The sequence below is a fragment of the Dermacentor silvarum genome, chromosome 4 (assembly GCF_013339745.2).
Source record: "Dermacentor silvarum isolate Dsil-2018 chromosome 4, BIME_Dsil_1.4, whole genome shotgun sequence".
Classification (NCBI taxonomy): domain Eukaryota; kingdom Metazoa; phylum Arthropoda; class Arachnida; order Ixodida; family Ixodidae; genus Dermacentor; species Dermacentor silvarum.
In genome coordinates, this window is record NC_051157.2 from 179,695,674 (window position 1) to 179,707,142 (window position 11,469).

Genomic DNA, 11,469 nt, shown 5'->3' on the forward strand with positions numbered 1-11,469 from the left:
CGAGCGGGGTGGTCGTTTCCTTTGAGCAGCATCACGCAGGTTCGTTTTAATTAGATATCAGTAATATCTCAGACAGTTTATGCGTCTAACATCCGATAGCTGCCACCAAGCGAAGTTGTTTAAAGACGGTAAACTTTATCAGCTGGCGGCGTTTCACTAGCATAACGGCTGCATGCACGGCTTCCGCCGTTTGTGATCTGCCGCGTCTGGCCACGTAATGACGTGTTGCTCGAAAAAGAAAGTGCTGGCCAGCACGAAAATTCATCGCTGGAACCGAGCACAGTCTGCTTGAAGACTACCCACGAAAGCGGATTAACCTTGCAGCCCCTGGGCTTGTGCGCCGGTGAGTAAAAAAGCAGTGCTTCGCATTTTCAACTTTGAATTTCTTTGCGTGCGAGGCCGATAAAGCAGATTCCTGTCGTCATTTCTTAAATGTAGAAAATAGTAATAATTATAAAGTTATTGCCCTTCCAAAGCAATTCAAATGAGGCTCTTGCTATTTTGCCAAGTTGCTAAAATTGCTAACATGAGTACAGCATAGATAATAAAGTTTTGGCTGTTTCTGCATAAATGATACACCGCGATAAGTTCACTGCACATTAGTGACAAGTGTACTTCCGGTGATAGTTAGATTAACTGCATTTGAGACATAATAAAATGACTGTGTTTATTACTAGTATCTGGCAGAAACAATTGTCATCTAATCGAGGCTTGACTAAGCACAGCCCACACAAGGACACCACTGAAAGAAATGCACACTCAAAACAGTGTTGGTGTGTGCTTGTGTGTGTGTGTCTTTTTCTGTCATGGAGCGTTTCGTGCATTGTTCTCTGTCATACATGAATCACAAACTCAGGCACACTTCCACCATAGTAATTAAGGCTCTTTTTTCTTTCGATTCCAGCCTCCAAGACGCTGCTCATATTTGGACTCATCCCTTTGGACTCTATTGTCTCTGAACGTACAAGTCAACCGTGAATGTGTCACCACTGGAAGTAACATCAAGGGCCAGCATCATCACAGGGTATGTATTTGAACACTTCAACTAGAACCGTGATTTATTCATTATGGGACAAACTTTTGTTTCACCATTTTTCGCTTGCATGTGTGTCATGGCTTTGTCATTTCTCTTTTCAGGAAGACGGACAAAAGAGAGATTATTGGTCTGCAAGCTGCCCACGCTAAGCCACAAGATGCTCAACTGTCACCATAATGACAACAGGTCCTCTTGAACTACGTGCCTCACTATGAAATGTTTGGAAGTTTACCAGAGAGAGAGGTGTGAGCCCTGTTAGGAAAGTAGCAGTCTACAGTTCTGTATCGTACCGAGCGGGAATGAGAAATTTGAAATACAAGCTTAGTTGCTTTTAAGGGCGTTTTATGACAATCGGGGAAGTAACATGTTGAGTCCCAACTTGTTTCTTTTCCAGTCATTATAGCCGTGACGACCAGAACAGAAACAATGTAGCAAGCTCCTACTTGCTAATGCACAAACTTTGTCATCTGCTCTTTGCAAATCAATTTGACGGGCATTAGTACCATGAAGTATCACATGCTCCCTCACAACGATACTTTGTTACATGAAAATGCAAAATGCAAAAATGGGTGTTCTGTGGTTGCTCGACGTGGGCAGTCTCGTGGCCCCTACTCGTCATCTGCTTGCGCGCCGTGATATCTAACGACTCCATTCGTACGTCGTGCTGTGGTGCACGAATTCTTCAGAAATAAGTCTTTCCTTTAATTAGAACAATCTTTCGGGCTCCTTCGAGTTCGAATTATCGAGATACGACTGTATATGTATCACGCTGAAAATTTAATTCGTACGACTTTAATATGAAATAACAGTTACCTGGGTTCTTGGAGTTCAGGAGTTTCGTGGTGGCCCTTTGGGCGGCGGCGTTTTCGTCTGCCCATTTGGCACCTGTAGAGGGTACATGATCGGTGTCTTCACCCTCACGCGCCTTCTCTCTTGCACGTAGGTATGTGCCTGCATAGTAAGTTACAAAAAAACTCTTTATTGTTATGCTGATAAACTCGGAGTATCTATGTTTATAATGTAACAGCAGTGCCTATTACAACTGTATAGTGGAATTTTTCTTTTTTTAACAGAATTTTGTTACTGCACAGACTTGCAAAAAGAAAACGCCATTGCGACCTCAAAATTTATTTGTTGCATGACTGAAGCCAAAAAATGTTAGGTATCCTAAAAAAGATGCTGTAAATAGCTACACTGGCAGGATTATGTTACAAAAAACAAGGCAACAGTGCACTACATGCAGGGTGTTTCATTTAACTTTAGCCAAACTTTAAAAATATGCAAGTGCCACGTACCAGGACAGAACCAAGGTAATGTTGGAGATACTCAGATTATTTTTTGCATTCCGCCTAGTTAGATAATTAGTTCTAATTAATTAATTAACTTCTCAATTACTATAGTTAGATCAAAAGTGTCAATGAGAAGATTGTAAAGCAACATGAGAAACCCCTGATACCGCTTTCTGTTTCTCAATATGAGCTACATAAAGTGTTTTTACAAGTGTGAAAGGTGCCTGCCAATACACGCAAACTGCCTCGAGCGGCCAGTCGTTCGGCAGTTTTGCGTGTATTCGCGGGCACCTTTCACGCTCGGAAAAACACACGAGTGATATCGCACAAGAGCGTTGACGGAAGAACGCTGTGGCTACGCGAAGATCGTAGCACGTCTAATCATTCTGCGCCAAACGGGAATGTCATCGTCTTCCTAACGATCAATGGTCAACGAAACGTCGCAGAGGTAATTTTAGACAGCTTTGGCAAACCTGAATACGCATACAATAAAAGAAACGTACGCAGACGTAAACATGCCTCTTAAACAATATTAGAGATTGCAGTTAAAATCAAGGCGCTTTCATTGAAAAACTTCATTACCGCCTAAAACTTCCACCTAAAACTCCCGCCTGAAAACCGTAAATAATTAAACACGACAGGTGTCAAAGTGGCCGTGACTACTTACGTGAGCAAAGATGTGGAAGGCAGTCTGGCGCTCCGCAGTTCATGAACGAATACGCGTCAGGAACTTAACGGCTGGTCCTGACAAAAATAACGGTCAATGTAACGGCGGGTTCAAAAGTTACGCAATGTGGAGGGAAGCTGCGCGGAGAGCGCAGTCCGCTTGGCTGCTCAGACTGCGTCGGCGCAAGCGATGACGCCGATGAGCCGTCGCGCCACTCCTCGCTTTGTCAGGTAGCCGCTATGACACGTCACGGCGCTGCATCCTCTTGCGACACACGCTGCTGCAATGCAGAAAAATACTCAGTGTGGCTTCGTACTCGGTACCTGAAGCACAGAAATGCTAGCTAATTTAACTAAGAAAATACAAAATGCGGCTGCTACCATAATACTAGCGCCACCTTACAAAGATAATTTGAAATAACAAAAGTCGAACTTTTTAATGCCTCATTCTTGGCACTTTGCGGTAGGTAGGTAGGTTCCTAACTCGCTTTATAATACAAACAAGTGATGTGCAACCTATAATGGAATCGAACTTCTGCCGTGGGTCACAGCAGCCGGTTCTCTAACAACTAGACTACGGTGTCTTTTTCTTCCTTTCGGTCAAAGTAAAACAGGTTAACCAAACAGACAAAACGAAAACTGCGACAAACAATATCAAAACATTTTACAGTTTGAACCGTCAGTCCAACTTGGCTGACATTGTCATTTAACATTCTCTGAGCGTTGTCAAGGGATCTACCCTCGACAGCCACTCAGGAAAACAGCAATCATGCGTTCTAAATTTTCCTTCACAGAAAAATGGCAATATTCGCCAGGAGGGACAGATCGCGTTGAAGTGTATCGAGGACTGTTCAACAATGTCCTCACGTCGATGACAAAATCAACGTCGAAAGTGGTGCTTAGTTTCCGGAGAAGTTCAGAAACTGGGACAAGCGGAATTCGGTGACTTGTAACCCATCATAGCCATCCTTGAAATTCCACACATTTACGTGGACAAAGACTTGCCTGATTTTCTGCAGATGATGATGCATAGTCCGAAGAACCTCCATTTTCGATGCCCGCGCTCTAGGAGGGTCGTTTTGTGGAACAAAATATTATCTAGAAATGTCTTGCGTGTGTGCTTCTGCATTTTCTCCTTTCAAGGCAAGGTCACTTTCGTGAAAACTGTCCTCGGATTGAGCATCCTCATGTGGCGAGGATACTTCACTAGAAGCATGGTTACTACTTTCATTAACCTACCATGATACTTATTGGACGGTACTCGTGGCAACAGGACTGGCAGATATCGGTTCGTCATTAACTCTACGCCTCTTCTGACGGTCTGAAAGGTCAGCGTAACTTTTCTTCTTTATTGTGGACTTCATTATGAGCATAAAGAGCAAGCAGCTGCCCCTTCAGTGCTCACTCACCACAATGCAAACACCCGCGCCAGGGTTGATTGCACTCTCTTCTAACAGGGCGAAGCAAAAAGAAAAACCAATGTCCGTTTTTCCCGCCAAAAAGCGGAAGAAAACAACAACAAAAAAAAATCAATAATTGTAGGCCGCTAGAACAAGCGATTTTAAACGTCTTCTAAAATCCGCCTTATAGAAAGATTTTTCCATCCCAATTGAATCCTTCTCGATGTTGACTTCTTCAATCTAGATTTTTGACGGTCAAGGCGAAATATCCATGAATAAGAATGATTATATCTCTTTTGTGCTAGCTGGGTAGTGGCGCGCTGTCATAGATGCAGGCGTGAGCGCAGATCACGAGCTATTGGCACCGAGACCGTTGCTCTCTTGCGACATTACTGGTTTTTTCAAAATTAATATTTAAATTATGCGGTTTTACGTGCCAAAACCACGATCTGATTGTGAAGCACGCCATAGTGGGGAACTCTGGAAATGTGGACCACCTGGGGTTCTTTAACGTCCACGTAAATCTAAGTACACGGCTGTTCTCGCATTTATCCCCCATCGAAATGCGGCCGCCGTGGCCGGCATTCGATCGTGCGACCTCGTGCTCAGTAGCCCAACACCATAACCACTGAGCAACCACGGCGGGTGTACTGGTTTTTCGCCTGCCGCTTGCCGTCAGTAAATCTCCTTATCGAAGTGGTGGAGGTGCGGTGTACCCTCTTCAAACCTGGAACTCCGAAGCCGGACGTTGCCCACCACTGCTCCGACAATGCCTGGTGACGCCACCCAACAAGGCGCGGCCCAATCTCCGTCGGTAATCGTGTCAAGCGTGCTGCGCCAGAGCGATCCCGCTTTCGTCAGCCGCACCGATGACCATGACGTCGAAGATAGGCTATCGTCGTTTTAAAGGATGAGCGCGCACAACAAGTGGGACGACGCTACGAAACTACGCAACGTCCTGTTCTACCTAACAGACGTCGCAAACCTCTGATTTCGTAACCATGAGTCGGACTTCGCCACTTGAACCACTTTCAAGACTAGCTTCAGTGTTCGGTCGCCCCGCAGTGCGCATGTTTCGCGCTGGACAGCGTCTACGCGGACGTGCGCAGCAGCAGGGCGAGAACTTCAGGAGCCATATTGAAGACGTCATTTGCTTCTGCAAGCACGTGAATCCTTCTATGATTGAATAAGACAGGATAAAACACATCATGAAAGGTATGGACGGCGACGCCTTTCAGATGTTGCTGGCCAAGGACCCACGCACCGTGTCTGAACTCGTGACCTTGTGCCAGAACTACGTAAGCAGCGCGTCCCAGCTCGGCGACAGACGTCAACAGACGATTCCCTCGCTGCGTTGACCATCGACGGCGACCACACGGCGCTCCTGTCACAGATTAAGCAGGTTGTGCGTGAGAAAGTCGCTCGACAGCTTTCGCTTTTTTCGACCGCGCAAGTGCCTACACAGTGTCTGACTCCAACCATCCGACAGATGGTACAGAAGCAGGTCACCGAAGCTTTACCCTCTGCCTCTCAGCCGACTGCTGTCACCGCGCCGCTATCTATGGTGCCGTCTGCTGCTCCGCCGACTCCTGTTGCCGCGCCTCTGACGTATGCGGATGCCGTCATGAAGCCACGTTCTCTGCCACTACTGACCCCTCAACCACCAATTCGACCAACAGCGACGCCGCTTTTCGGGGCGCAGCCACATTACGCAAATCCTTGGTGCACTGCAGACAACCGCCCGATCTGCTACGCTTGCGGAATTCTGGGTCATGTTGCGCGTTTCTGTGGCCGACGCTTCGCGGCGACCACGAGTACGCCGAGATATCCTGACTACTCCTTCTGACCTCCCTATCACACGCAGCCAGAACGAGAGCCTGAAACATACGCCCGTGATCCCCAGCCCACTTCCGATGCACAACCTTTTGCTGCTCGTCGGACGCCCTCACCACGCCGCCGTTATCTTTCGCCTATGCGTCGCCGGCCCAATACTGGTGAGGCTAAAAACTCACTGCCGCAGCTTCCGATGCACGAGCTGCACCGTCGTCAATCTGTCTAAGTCCTCGCTTGTCCCCCGCCAATGTTAATGAAGTGTTTGTTGACGGTGTACGAACTCTTGCCCTTGTGGACACTGGTGCCACTATTTCTGTAATGAGCCATACGTTTTGCCGTACTATCCGTTAAGTGATGACGCCACCTTCAGGGTTTTCTCTCCGTACTGCGAGTGCACAATATATTAAATCCGTTGCTGCATGTACGGCCAGGGTGCTCATACAAGACGTGATCTACAGCGTTGAGTTGCTTGTGCTGGCCTCGTGTTCCCATCACCTGATCATCGGGTGGGCTGTTTTGTCCCGTAACCACGCTGTTATCGACTGCGCTCGTACTCAGGTAGAGCTCGCTGTGTTTGTTTAGATGCCTTCCACCCATGTGGCCGGTCGTGGGGATAGAAAGCTTGTCGTCCCCGCCAATACTGACCTGCCACCTCAGAGTGTCGTCATTGTTACCGTTTCCTGTGCCGCCCTTTCCGACGCCACCGTTGTGTTCACGCCACCTGACATGTTTTGTCACCGCAACAACCCATGTGGCCGGTCCTGGGGATAGAAAGCTTGTCGTCACCGCCGATACTGACCTACCACGTCAGAGTGTCGTAATTGTTCCCGTTTCCTGTGCCACCCTTTCCAACGCCACCATTGTGTTCACGCCACCCGACATGTTTTTTCACCGCCACAACATGTCACTGCCTTTTGCCATCCTCGCGCTTCATCAAGACAATCCCGAACTACTTGTTTGCAACCCCAACTCAGGCCCTCTGACTTTGTACCGAAATGAAACGCTTGACCACGTTCAGCCTATAGACGCGGATGTTATCGTACCCCTTGATCCCTGTGAGCCTGAGACTCAGCATCAGCTGAACGTCCTCACCCCTCACCTTGCGTCCGACGCCGTGCTATCGGATTATTTTCACCGTTCCATAGACAGCGACCTCGATCCGTCATTAGGGAGCAGGTTGACGACCTGCTTCAGCGCGGAGTCATTACGCCTTCTTGCAGCCCCTGGTCCTTTCCTGTTGTACTGGTCAAAAAGAAAGATGCCTCTGTTAGATGCCGTGTGGACTACCGACGCCTCAACAAGATTACTCGCAAAGACGTCTATCCTCTTCCTCAAGTAGACGACGCCTTCGATTCCCTTCAAGGTGCAGAATTTTTTTCTTCCCTCGACTTGCGATCGGTATATTGGCACGTCCCTATGGCGGAGTGTGATCGTCCCAATACTGTGTTTGTCACACCGGATGGCCTATATGAATTTACCGTGACGCCTTTCGGACATTGCAATGCGCCCGCACCATTCTAATGGATTATGCATGGCATTTTACGCGGTCTGAAATGGAAGATATGTCTGTGTTATCTGGATGAAGTTTTCGTGTTCTCCCGATTTCGCTACACATATCTCTCGTTTACGCACAATTCTACGCTGCCTTACAAACGCACGCCTTCAACACAAGCTGGAGACATGTCACTTTGGGGCTCGCCGGCTCACCATCCTCGGCGACGTCGTCTCCAAAGATGGCATTCTCTCTGACCCGGACAAACTACGTGCTGTTGTTGAGTTTCCGAAGCCTTCTATCATCAAAGAACTTCGAAGCTTTGTCGGCTGGGCCTCCTATTTTCGTCGCTTCGTCCGAAATTTCGCCTCCATCATCGCACCGCTTATGAAGCTCCTCGCCGGCCCCAGCGACCTTTCTCAGTGGACACCGGCCTGCGACGACGCATTTGCGACACTGCGCCGCCTACTCATTTCGCCCCCCACCCCCCTGCTATGCCATTATGACCCTGCTGCCCCAACCGAAATACATACAGACGCCGGTGGTATCAGTCTTGGTGCAGTTATCGCGCAACGCAAGCCCGGCTTCCCTCAGTATGTTGTGGCTCACGCAAGCCGCGCCCTCACCAAGCGGAAGTGAATTATTCGGTCACCGAAAAAGAGTGCCTCGAGATTCTATGGGCGTTAGGAAAATTTCGCCCCTATTGGTACAGGAGGCCTTTCGACGTTGTAACTGACCAACATGCACTCTGCTTGCTGGCTTCCCTGAAATATCCCTCTGGTCGTCTCAGTCGATGGGCTCTTCGCATTCAAGAATTCGATATTCGCGTCGTTTAGCGAACCGGGTGCAAGCATTCTGACGTGGATGCGCTCTCTTGTTCAACCGTGAAATCCGAAGCATGGCCTCCTTCAGCGGTCGACTTTTCCCTGGATGCTCTCACCTTCACCGACATGCATTCGGAACAGCGCAAAGACCCATGGATCGCGTCCCTGTTGTAAGTTCTTTGAGGCTCTTCACCCGCTAGCTAACCCCGTGCCTTTCTTCGAAAAGCCAAGCATTTCGCAATACGCGATGCACTTTTATACCGCCGAAACTACCTGGAGGACGAACGTAAACGGCTGCTGGTCATACCGAAGCACTTGCAAGCCGATGTGTGCGCATACTCCATGCTGATCGACAACATGCCCATGCTGGCGGCCTGAAAACGTATCAGCGGCTCCGCCAATGCTACTACTGGCGTGGGATGTACACATATGTCCGTAAATATATACGGTCTCGTTCTGCATGTCAACGACGGAAGACGTTCAACCATACACCCGGTCAGCTGCAACCTTTACCGTGTCCTGCCCGTCCCTTGGAACGCATTGGAATCGACCTTTATGGACCGCTTCCGTGCTCTGTTGCTGGCAATCGCTGGATAATTGTCGCGGTGAACCATCCCACGCGATACGAACAAACCGCTGCACTCCCTGCGGCTGCTGCTTGTGACGTCGCTTCCTTTATATTGCGCCATTTCATACTCCGTGATGGTGCACCACGGGAACTACTGAGTGACAGAGGCCGCATGTTTTTGTCTAACGTCATACAAGAGCTGCTCCGCTCGTGTCGTATTGTTCATCGCACATCAACTGCCTACCACCCTGAAACGTATGGGCTCACTGAACGTTTCAGCCGCACGCTCGGTGACGTACTGTCGATGTACATTGATTCTGCTCAGTCCAATCGGGATGTCGTTCTCTCCTTCGTGACTTATGCGTATAACACCGCAACACACGGCCGTGAACCATCCTCCACACTTGACACAATTTTGCCATACCCGCCCGGACGCCTCCGAATTCAGTCTATTTGCTTACGTCGCTCAGCATGTAGAAGAGTGTCGTCAGCTGGCCCGCTCGTTCACGTCCGACAGCCAAGCCCTCCAGAAAGATCGCTGCGACACTAGTGAGCATGTGCAGAGTTTTGCGGTTGAATCCCTCGTCTGGCTCTGAATACCTTTCAGCTCTCCTGGCTTGACTCCCAAGTTTGCTGCCAAGTACTACGGGCCATACCGCGTCATCGAGCGCCGGTCTCCCGTCACTTATGTCACTGAGCCGGTCCACCCCTCCTCGGGCAAGTGCCGTCTCGGTCGCGACACGGTCCACGTCAGCCGCCTCAATCCGCATCACGACCCTCTCATCCTTGCGTCGCCTTGAGTCGCCAGGATGGCTCCCCTTCGCCGCCAGGGTTATTGTAGTGAAGAAGAACAGGGAGCAAGCAGTAGTGGGGCGCTCTCATAGATGTAGGGCGTGAGCGCAGATCACGAGCTATTGGCGCCGAGACCGTTGCTCTCTTGCGACTGCAGTGGTTTTCCGCCTGCCGCTTGCCGTTAGTAAATCTCCTTATCATATCTATCTATTTATCTATCTTTCGATCTATCTATCTATCTAGCCGCCTACGTCTTTGTGCTTTAATGGTCGTTTCGTTAACTTGGCATGTACTAAGATTGGTATACTGTGACAACAGTATATGACGATCATAAACGATATATCATGACATGCGTGCCATGTAGGTCATGAAACCGCCGCGTACGTATTGGTGCTCATGCTCGCTTCGTTACCTTGCTAGGTACCAAAATTGCCTTAATAAAGCAGGAGTGTATGACGAACATAAGTGATAGGTCATGTCATGCGTGTCATGCAGGTCATCACACTGACCCCCCGAAAAATATTAACACTTAAAACCACTGAAATGGTTTCGGACGGGGGTACTAAGTGGAGAAAACACTAAAGGATGCTGGTAGAAGTCATAGTCATAAACATGACTCAGAAAAAATGACAATAACTGAGCAAAAAAAAGATTAATACACAAAAACCACTGAAATGGGTTCCGACGTGGGTACAAAGTGAAGGCAACACTAAAGGATGCTGATAGAAGTCATTGTCATGAGCATGACTTAAGCAAGAATGACAATGACTCAGCAAAAAAAGATTGACCTACATGTCATTAGTGTCATGCAGGTCATGAAAGAGCCGCCTACTTCTTGATACTCCCATGGTCGTTTCGTTAACTTGGTATAGGCTCCCGGAACACTGCTTCGCATAACATCGATTCCCACAGGACGTGGGATCTGCCGGCTTATTTCTCTCTTCAGAGCGATACAAAATTAAGACGCGTGGATAATACATTTGCAAAGATATAATCGAAAATGTTGCAACATGCTTTCCGGACATGAAGTTTTAGCGAGCTACCACCCCTGAGAGAATCAAACGACGCACCTCAAAAGTAACCGGAGCAACAACGCATTTCAAGCTACCCCAAGTTTGACGGCACATATCCCGAAATATACGGCAGGCATTACCCAATCCTCACTGGGAGCTTACCACTGTCGTTGAAAAGAATAGTGTACAATCATTGCTTTCTACCAGTACAAACATATGGAGCAGAAACTTGGAAGTTAACAAAAAAGTCGCAGTTTCGCCCGAATAGTGAAGCATCGATTGCGATAGTAAATTAGTGGACGGCTATGCTAGGTACGGATAGTTGTTTTATCGGCTTTAGAAACTTGTAAAGATAGGCACACTAATTAAATTAACAAGCATGGTATAACGCGCGCACAAGCAAACATGAACGCATGTCACTCGATGACCGCGGAAACTCGCTGTCAAAAGCTGCAGTGAGTCAGCGCAGCCGCAGCAGCGAGCGAATTGAGCTTCGTGCCGGAGCTCGCATCAACGCTATCTTAGCAGCGAAAACACAGAGAGGGCGGACTCTGCC

General features: G+C 48.5%; 1 long non-coding RNA gene across 1 annotated transcript; it reads left to right on the forward strand.

The window, feature by feature from the left end:
* Positions 1 to 228: 228 nt before the first annotated feature.
* LOC125944855 (uncharacterized) lies at positions 229 to 1,251 on the forward strand. Its single transcript, XR_007466555.1, has 3 exons — positions 229 to 343; positions 905 to 1,024; positions 1,138 to 1,251. It is a non-coding gene; the product is annotated as an uncharacterized LOC125944855 (long non-coding RNA).
* Positions 1,252 to 11,469: the final 10,218 nt, after the last annotated feature.